Source organism: Pteropus vampyrus, unplaced genomic scaffold (assembly GCF_000151845.1).
Source record: "Pteropus vampyrus isolate Shadow unplaced genomic scaffold, Pvam_2.0 Scaffold114, whole genome shotgun sequence".
Lineage (NCBI taxonomy): Eukaryota > Metazoa > Chordata > Mammalia > Chiroptera > Pteropodidae > Pteropus > Pteropus vampyrus.
This window is the reverse complement of record NW_011888895.1, coordinates 591,868-599,938: the sequence shown is the minus strand read 5'-3', so window position 1 is coordinate 599,938 and position 8,071 is coordinate 591,868. Positions and strand designations below refer to the sequence as shown.

Here is an 8,071-nt window from a genome sequence, read left to right as displayed (position 1 = left end):
CACTGCTCGCCCTGAGGACAGTCTTCTATATGTAGATCAGACAGGCTGGGACTGTCTGAAACTGGAATGAACCCAGAAAGCTGCAGGTAGGATTTCAGGGGGATCAATGGGGCAAACAGCTGACTCTGAAAACGCACAAAGCCAAAAGACAACAGGGTCCTGTGGTCCACTGTACAGCAGCCGAACATCACTAATTCATTACTGTTTTAAGGAACCGCAAGTATAGGAAAATCCAAAGTTAAAAATTAGAATCGAAATACAGTGTGGTACCTGGATTGGATTCTGGGACAGAAAAAGGACCTTAGCAGGAAAAAACTGGTGAAACCCGAAATCCATAGTTTATAGTTAATAGTTCTGTGTTATACTAATGTTAACATGTTTTGATAAATCCACAGTTGTGTAAGATGTTAATACTGGAGAAATCTGTAGGAAGGAACTCTGTACTATTTTTGCAACTCTTTTGTAAGTCTAAAATTATTTCAAAATAAAAAGTTAACAAAAATTAGAGGATGACCTTTTGCTGGATTTCATTGGCATTTTCCCCCCGTCCCTCCGGAGCCATGCGGTCTTAAGCACGTCATTTCACCTCTCTGGGTCCCAGCTTTTCAGCTGTTTAAAAAAGGAGCGACACAAACCCAATCCTCTGCAGCTCCCTCTGTAGCTCAAAATTCTGGAATCCCAATACATTTATGTGATTCACTTTACAAGGATTTGATTTGCAGTAATATCTTATTCACTTTCGTGTCCCTGGCATTTAGCGCTATGCCAGCACATAGTAGGTGCTTAATAAAAGTTTCAGAAGCTAAACTGGCTCACACCTCCGTTTATAAAGTGAGCTAACACTGTTATCTCTTTTACCCAGTTGGCCACTAGAGAGAGAAGTGCTCACAAAATTTTCTCTGTTGAAAGCAAATTTATCTTCATCCAGCAGAGGGGAGTGGTCCCTTACATTGAATCCGTCCCTGGTTTGGGGATGGGAGTCACCATCTGTTAGCAGTTTCCTGCTCATCGAGACAAAACCTTAAGTTGGGGCCATTACTACCATAAGCTTCTAGAAGATCAGATGACCCCCCCTTACACACACATGTGCACACACACACACAGCACTCTGCAGCCTCAAAAGTAAATCACCTCCATGAAAGTGAACTGAACTGTAAACGGGTGAGCGCCACTCCCTCCAAGTACAATGTTGTATCTTCCAGTCTCCCAGTCGATGGGAGCACCTTTCTCAGGCACAGAAAAGCATGTCCTGCCCCCAAATTCTCAACTGGTCAGTTTTGGTGCCTGCAGTCCCTCCCTTCAGGGTAAGTCATCTCCCAACACAATGAGATTTAAACTGAAGTCAGTGTCAAGTCCTGGGCTGCTGCTTTTAATAGTGTCTACCCCATTAATTTAGAAAATTCAGAATAGCCCCCTGCCCCTCCCCCCCAGTGTGCAGGACAGAAGACAAACATGCAGCTATAAACTGCAGTCTGATGAGTTGCTAGGCGGAATCCTGGGCAGAGCCTATCTGTGGCAAGAAAGACCACAGGAACAAGCAGAGGGCTGACAAGGGACTACTGAAAAGGGACTGAAGCATCAAAAGCTAAAAGGGCCCTCAGAGCACACAGGAAGATGACTATCAAAAAGCATACTCAGCCTGAAGTTACACTTTACTAACACCCAGCACAGATGCCTTCTCTACTTGAGGCTGAAAACACCAGGACAAGGGGCTGCTGAGTCATATGACAACTGAACAAACTTTCCTTTTCTCCCCCTGCCAACCTGAACATGTTCTAGGAATTAACACCTCCATGCTCAGGAAAAGCCAATCTCTGCTTAAGGGAAACAAAAAGTCGTACTGTTACAAACCCTTGCTACTGGAAATGTCATGGGTCTGGAAAGAATCGGTGGGAGAGCCAGTTACATGCAGCCCTTTACATTCCCAGCTCACGGCTTTGCGCCTTAGTTTTCGCTGAATGTATTTCCACAGAGCCTCCAGTATGGAGTCTCCAAGATGTCCAAGGAAGCTGCAATGCCCCTTGTTGCCTCTTGCTTTGCAGGTCAACCTGTGATTTTTTTAAATAGGTTTATGCAAAGCCCACTTCTTAGCCTCCAAAGCAATGCAGGCAGTTTACAATAATAGTAAATCTGGTGGAACAGAAGGAGAAATTGAGAAGCAACTAAGTAACCAGAAGGCTAAGTACATTTATAAAATGGTAAAGCCCTAAACAGAGGAAGAGCCCTTCGCCGGAGGAGCCAAGAACAGATGATGCAGCTGAATTGGGACTGCTTTATGCAGCCCGCTTTGTACAAGATTCCAGCCCGAAGAGATGACAGCATCCAGCCCCGACTCAGGCATCTTGAATAAAAAGAGCCAGCCGTGATTAAACTATTCCTTTCTATAAATAACTCCTCTAAGGTATAAACAACAAGATCAAAGGCAGGAAACCCCGGCCGGAGAATCTGGCCTGTTCTTGGGAAACCCACGGACCAGCGTGCACCCGTGCCCGGGGGGAGCCGTGGGGCCGCAGCCCCCGCGCCTTGGCCCTTCGCCTGGGGAGACAGAGCCCCGGAACCGGCGCCGCACGTACCTGTGGGCCGCCACGGATCCCGCGGCCGCGCTCCGGGCCTCCCGGCCCCGCAGCTGCTCCGGGACCGAGTGGGCGGCCGCCGCCGGAATATACCAGAAGGGGGCGGGGTTGTCTCCGAGGGCTGAGCAGGTGGCAGCGGTGGCAGCGGAGGCCTGGGAAACACCACAAAAAAGGCCGGATATCCCTGGGTCGGGCCCCCTGCAATCCCAAATTCTGACCGCGCCCGAGCCCCCTCCAAGGCTGGCCGCGCTGGCGGGGACGCCTGGCTCTGCGCCCGGCTGCCCACAACACTGCCGCGCCTGCCCCAACATCCTCCTACTACCGTTAGGTCTTGCCAAAAATGTCCAAATGCCACCTCCTCGGGAGGCCTTGCCCGACCCTAGGCTGGATGAGGCCCCTTTCCCCAGTCCCCTGCGACCACACTCACCCACCTCGTCGTGGAATGTACAGCTTCCCTTAGAGACTAGCGCGTGCACGTGCAAGCGCACACACACACACACACACAGATGTACACACCCCCCCACACCACCACCGCCCCCGGGGGGCAGGGATTGGATCTGTCTGCATTCCTGGCACAAAGTGTAAGTGGCTGAAAGTTTTGCTCAATCAGAGAGAAAAGCCAAATTGGACTACACCTTCCAGGATGTTTGGTAACGGAGGGACAGAGTGTGCGCTCAAGTTGTTTATTCGGTGGACTTCATCTCCCGGCGTTACTCCTTCCCCCCTTACAAGGGTAACTGAGATCTCCCCTCGCTGACCGCACCCCCGCATTTCCAGGGCTACCCTGAGGGTGAGTGGTCTTAATTCGGCGCTGAAGCCCTCACGTTCAGCCCAGCAATGTCAAGCAAGGACTTGAGGCTTCCGCCTCTGTTCTGGGAAATAGGGAATTCATGATTCCGTGGTGGGACCCAGACTGACACATGTCGGTTAGAATACTACCCCCAATGACAAGGAAATAAATGGAAAAATTAAGCATTTGGGGAAAGGAATCGTGTCCGACTTGGGGGGAAGTGCTCATGAATGGTCTACAAGATAACTCCAGGGCAGAGGAAACCTCGAAATGATCTCCCATGAGGTTTCAGTAAATCTGGGAGAGGAAATTCAGGGGTGATTATAAACAGTGTCTTCAACAGCATGATTTTCGATGTCTACAAAATATTCACGTTTGAGTGTGCCATGATCTGTTTAGCCATTTTCTGTTGCTGGGCTGTTTGCTCCCACCATGCTGAAGAAAATAGTCCTATACAAAACTTTTTAGCCACCTTTCTGGTAATTGTTTAAGAGATATTCCTATACTCCTATAAGTAAGGTTACTGGGTTAAAGGATAGGAGCCCTTCTATGGTTATAGAAACATAAGGCCGGACTTCTTACCTCGAATGCTCTATAATTTTATCTCCTAATAGTAGACTGAGGGCTTATTCTAGGACATCTTCGTCAACTTCAAGTGCTATAGTACAGTACAAGTCTTTAAAAATCTTTGCTATTTTGACTAATGAAAAATGATCTCTCTTTAAAAGATTAGTTTTTGAGTTATAAAAAAATTTTTTCTCCTGTTCAACTGGTCATTTGCATTTCATCTATGAATTACCTATTCACGTCCATTGCCATTTTTCAATTTGGGTGTTAATATTTTTCTTAATGATTTTATGGGTTCTTTACATATTAAGGATATTAGTCCCTAGGCTGTGATATTTTTATCCTAGTTTATTATTTGCCTTTTTTTCCTTTAAGAATTTAAAAGTCTTTGTGCACCATTTTTAAATTTTAATTAAATAAAACCTGTTTTTTCCTTTCATGACTTTTTCCATTGATTTTATGTTTAGAAAGTCTTCCCCAATTTTGCAAATAACTGTTCCCTAGTACTTATAACATCTTTTTTTTTTTTTTTTTTTAACCGCCTACAGGACTTTGTCTTCCTAGGTGGTCTCTCATCCAAGTACTAACCAGGCCCAACTCTGCTTGGCTTCCAAGATCAGACATAGGGCTTGTTCAGGGTGGCATGGCCATAGTCCTTGGACTGTGGCTCCACTGGGGTGTGAACCCAGGACCTTCTGCATGTAAAGCAGCCGTGCTAACTGCTACACTATGGAACCACGTCCCTTATAACTTTTAAATGGTTATATTTCAGACTAAGCATCATCTTGATCGATTTAAGCCCACACTCTCCACCTCCTTTACCAAATATCTGGTAAGGCGTAGCCCAATTTGGCTTTTCTCTCTCATTGAGCAAGGCCTCTTCCAATTCTAAAACTTTATGGTTTTCTGATTTTATCCACGTTGCTGTTTTTAAATGCAACATACAAAACAGTGGATACCAGTGATTTTTTTAAATTGAACATATTATTTTATACATTCAATAGAAGATCTGGAACCTGGATGTAAGTTACAAAGTTTAGTAATAAAAGGAACAATGTGTACCTACTTCTCAACTTAAGAACTAGAATATTGTCAACACTTCTATATATCTTGTCTATCTCATCCCCCTGGCTCATTCTCAATTTTACACTTGCCTTTCCCTTGCTTTAAAAAATAAATCTGAAATACAAATGATTGCATCCCGATACAGAACATTGTCTTTTTAGCTTTATAAAAATAATGCTATTTGTTATGAGCTATATAGATGTCTAACCAATGTACTAGATACTTGAAACTAACTTAAATAAATTTTTTAAAAAACTCTTAACATAAAACTTTTAAAATAATAATAATAAAATAATATTCAATAAGTAAACTTCTGAGCCTTGCCATTTTTTCCAGGCAGTGTTTCTAAGATTCACGCACATAATTGGGCACAGCCGCTCTACATTCACTTCACTGCTACACAATATTCTATTATGTGACTATAGCATAATTTGGTTAGCCACTGTTCTGCTGATGGACACTGAGTTATCTCCAGTTTCTTGAGACCACCTAAGAATACCAGATGCTGTAGGCGTTAAAAAAGAAAAAAAAAAAGTATCTCCCGTTTCTTGTCTCCAGGGCCCACAGGCAAGCGTTTCTCTGGGTATGGACCACGGAGAGGGGGTCCTGGGCCAAGCCAATGATCACTGTTAGAAGATAATGCTAAACCATTTTCCAAAGTAGTTATACCAAGCTACACTCCCACTACCAGTAAGTAGTTTGTATTTGTTTTCAACTCAGTGTCTTTTAAGCCAAACACTTTCTCTTTTCAATTTCAGATTAATACTGATTTTCACAACTGCCTCAGAGAATTAGGAGGTTCAGAACATAAAATTTTCCATTATGGTTCTTAGTCAAGAAAATCCTCTAGAATCATCGAGCCAGCTAATCACAAATCTCTTATTGTCCAATGTCTAAATTTAGGTCGTGGTGACTTGGATTAGACCAGTGGGTCCTAGAACGCAGGCAGGGGTGTCACTAACCCAAAAAGTCTGCTGTAAGCTTGGTGTGGGGAGTTCTCGTAATACGAGACAGTCCTTTGCACAATAGCTTGAGCAGCTGCTCTCAGAATCTCCTGCTATTTGAAGCTCTATGCTCTTACCTCCCATGTAACATACAACCTATTTAAATCAGCCTCAGCCTCTTAAAATTAGTACTTTCTTCGAGGCCATAAGAGCACTTACACGCTTTGATTTGGTATTCATAATTCTGGGCATTTATCTTAAAAATGGTAACAAAAGAAGAAAAATTATATTTGTAAAAATGTTAATAGCAACATTGTTTATGAGTGATTTTTTTAATTGAAAATTTTTAAATCTGCAATAATAGGGAACATATGCAAATTGTGGTATATCCACTCAGTGGTACAAAGTATAACAGACTTTTTTTCTTTCCTGAACCATTCGAGATGAAGTTGTGAAAATCATGACTCTTCACCCCTAAATGCTTCAGGGTGTACTTCCTAAGAATGAGAATGTTCTCTTACATAACCACATTGCAATGATCAAAATCAGAAAATTTAACATTGCTCCAATGCTAATAGATAGTCTTCAATTCACAGTCACATTTTGCCAATTGTCCCAATAATATCCTTTATAGCAATATTATTTTTCCCAGTTCAAAGTCACACATTTCATGCAGTTGTCATATCTCTTCATTCCCCACTAATCTGGAACAGTTCTTTAATCTTTGTCTTTTGTGACCTTGAAATATTATGATTCAGGTCCATTTGCAGCTTGTGTCTCAATTTGAGGTTTCTTCATGATCCAATTCAGGTTATGCAGTTGGGGCACCTGATGTCAGTTCATCTCATATTAATGATGCTGACTTTGATCACGTGGTTGTGGCAGTATCCGCCGATTTTTCCACTATAAAGTTTTCTTTTTTACCGTTGTAGTTAATAATCTGTGGAGGAGTGATACTTTGAGACTGTATGATATCTGACTCCTCAGCAAACTTTCATCTGGTGGTTTTAGCATCCATTTCTGACCCTTCTGAATCAGTTATCGCTATAATAGTTGCAATATGGTGACTTTTCTAACTCTATTGTTCCTTTGGCATTTATTACTTGGCATTCTACTGTAAAGAAGAGCTGTCCCTTTTACCTGTATTTATTTATAAAATTACTTAACTTTTAGCATCACCGTGGACTCATGGTTTCTTTTTTATTCCATGTGATAATTCATTACTGTCATTACTCATTTTGATGCTCTGGCTGTTCCACATTTGACCACTGGAAGCCCTGTCAAGCTGGCCCCTGTGTCTTCCTGATTTGTCATCATTCTTTGAGCACCACCTTGCTTTCAAGCTGTTTCTTCTTTCATTTTCTGTGCCCCTCCCTAAATGGGCCATTTCTCTAAGGAGCTCTGGAGAATGATATTTAACAACCAAGATATGGACACGAGGAATGTTCATGGCTATTGGGGTGCCCTGCTCCGGAGGCTTTCAGAAGACAGATCCCGGGAATGGATTCCGGTCCACAGAGCTCTAGCCTTGCCTTCCTCCATATGTGTGTCACCCTCTCTCACAGTGAGAATCCTGCCTCCCCACAGTCTCCATATACCTACTAATTTATTTAATCCCAGTGTACACAGAAAATATTTTCAGCATTGCTACACCAGATCACTACCAAGTGAAGTTCAAAATTTCTTTGTAGTTTTGTTTGCTCATTTACACACAGAAGGTGTAGGTGTGTAGTCAACAAGCTGCAGTTCACAAGTAACTTGAGTTTACTTTTCTTTCTAAGTAACAGTAAAAGTTTACTTTTCTAAGTAACCTGTGGGTAATTTACCATATGGTTAGTTCATTTGTTTACTTCCATTTGTATTCAACTTTAGGTTTCTTCCCCCCCATCTTTGCTGACTTAATTTTATTTTTTAAAAATTAAAACATTCACATGTTCCTATGAGTCAAAACTACTCAGAAAAGGGCAAGCTTGAATAAGTATCATTTCCTCAGACTTTCAGCCCATTCCCAGCCACCCACTGTAAGTAACCAATGTACTAGTTTCCAGTTTATTCTTCTTGAGTTTTTATTTTTTTGCAAAATTAAACATACTGGAATATTTTGCTATTTTCCCTTTACTGTATACAAAAAC

At 42.5% G+C, this 8,071-nt stretch overlaps 1 protein-coding gene across 4 annotated transcripts in view; it reads right to left on the bottom strand.

The window, feature by feature from the left end:
• The window catches only part of HLCS (holocarboxylase synthetase), a 188,432-nt gene that overhangs the window by 178,339 nt on the left and 2,022 nt on the right, over positions 1 to 8,071 (bottom strand). Inside the window, exon 1 of one of the 4 annotated variants that reach the window (XM_011365640.2) lies at positions 2,574 to 2,593. The exons of the other annotated variants lie outside the window; for them this stretch is intronic. The gene's annotated coding sequence lies outside the window, so the exon portion shown is untranslated. Of the gene's footprint in view, positions 1 to 2,573; positions 2,594 to 8,071 lie in introns of those variants that run through there. 4 annotated transcript variants of the gene reach the window in all.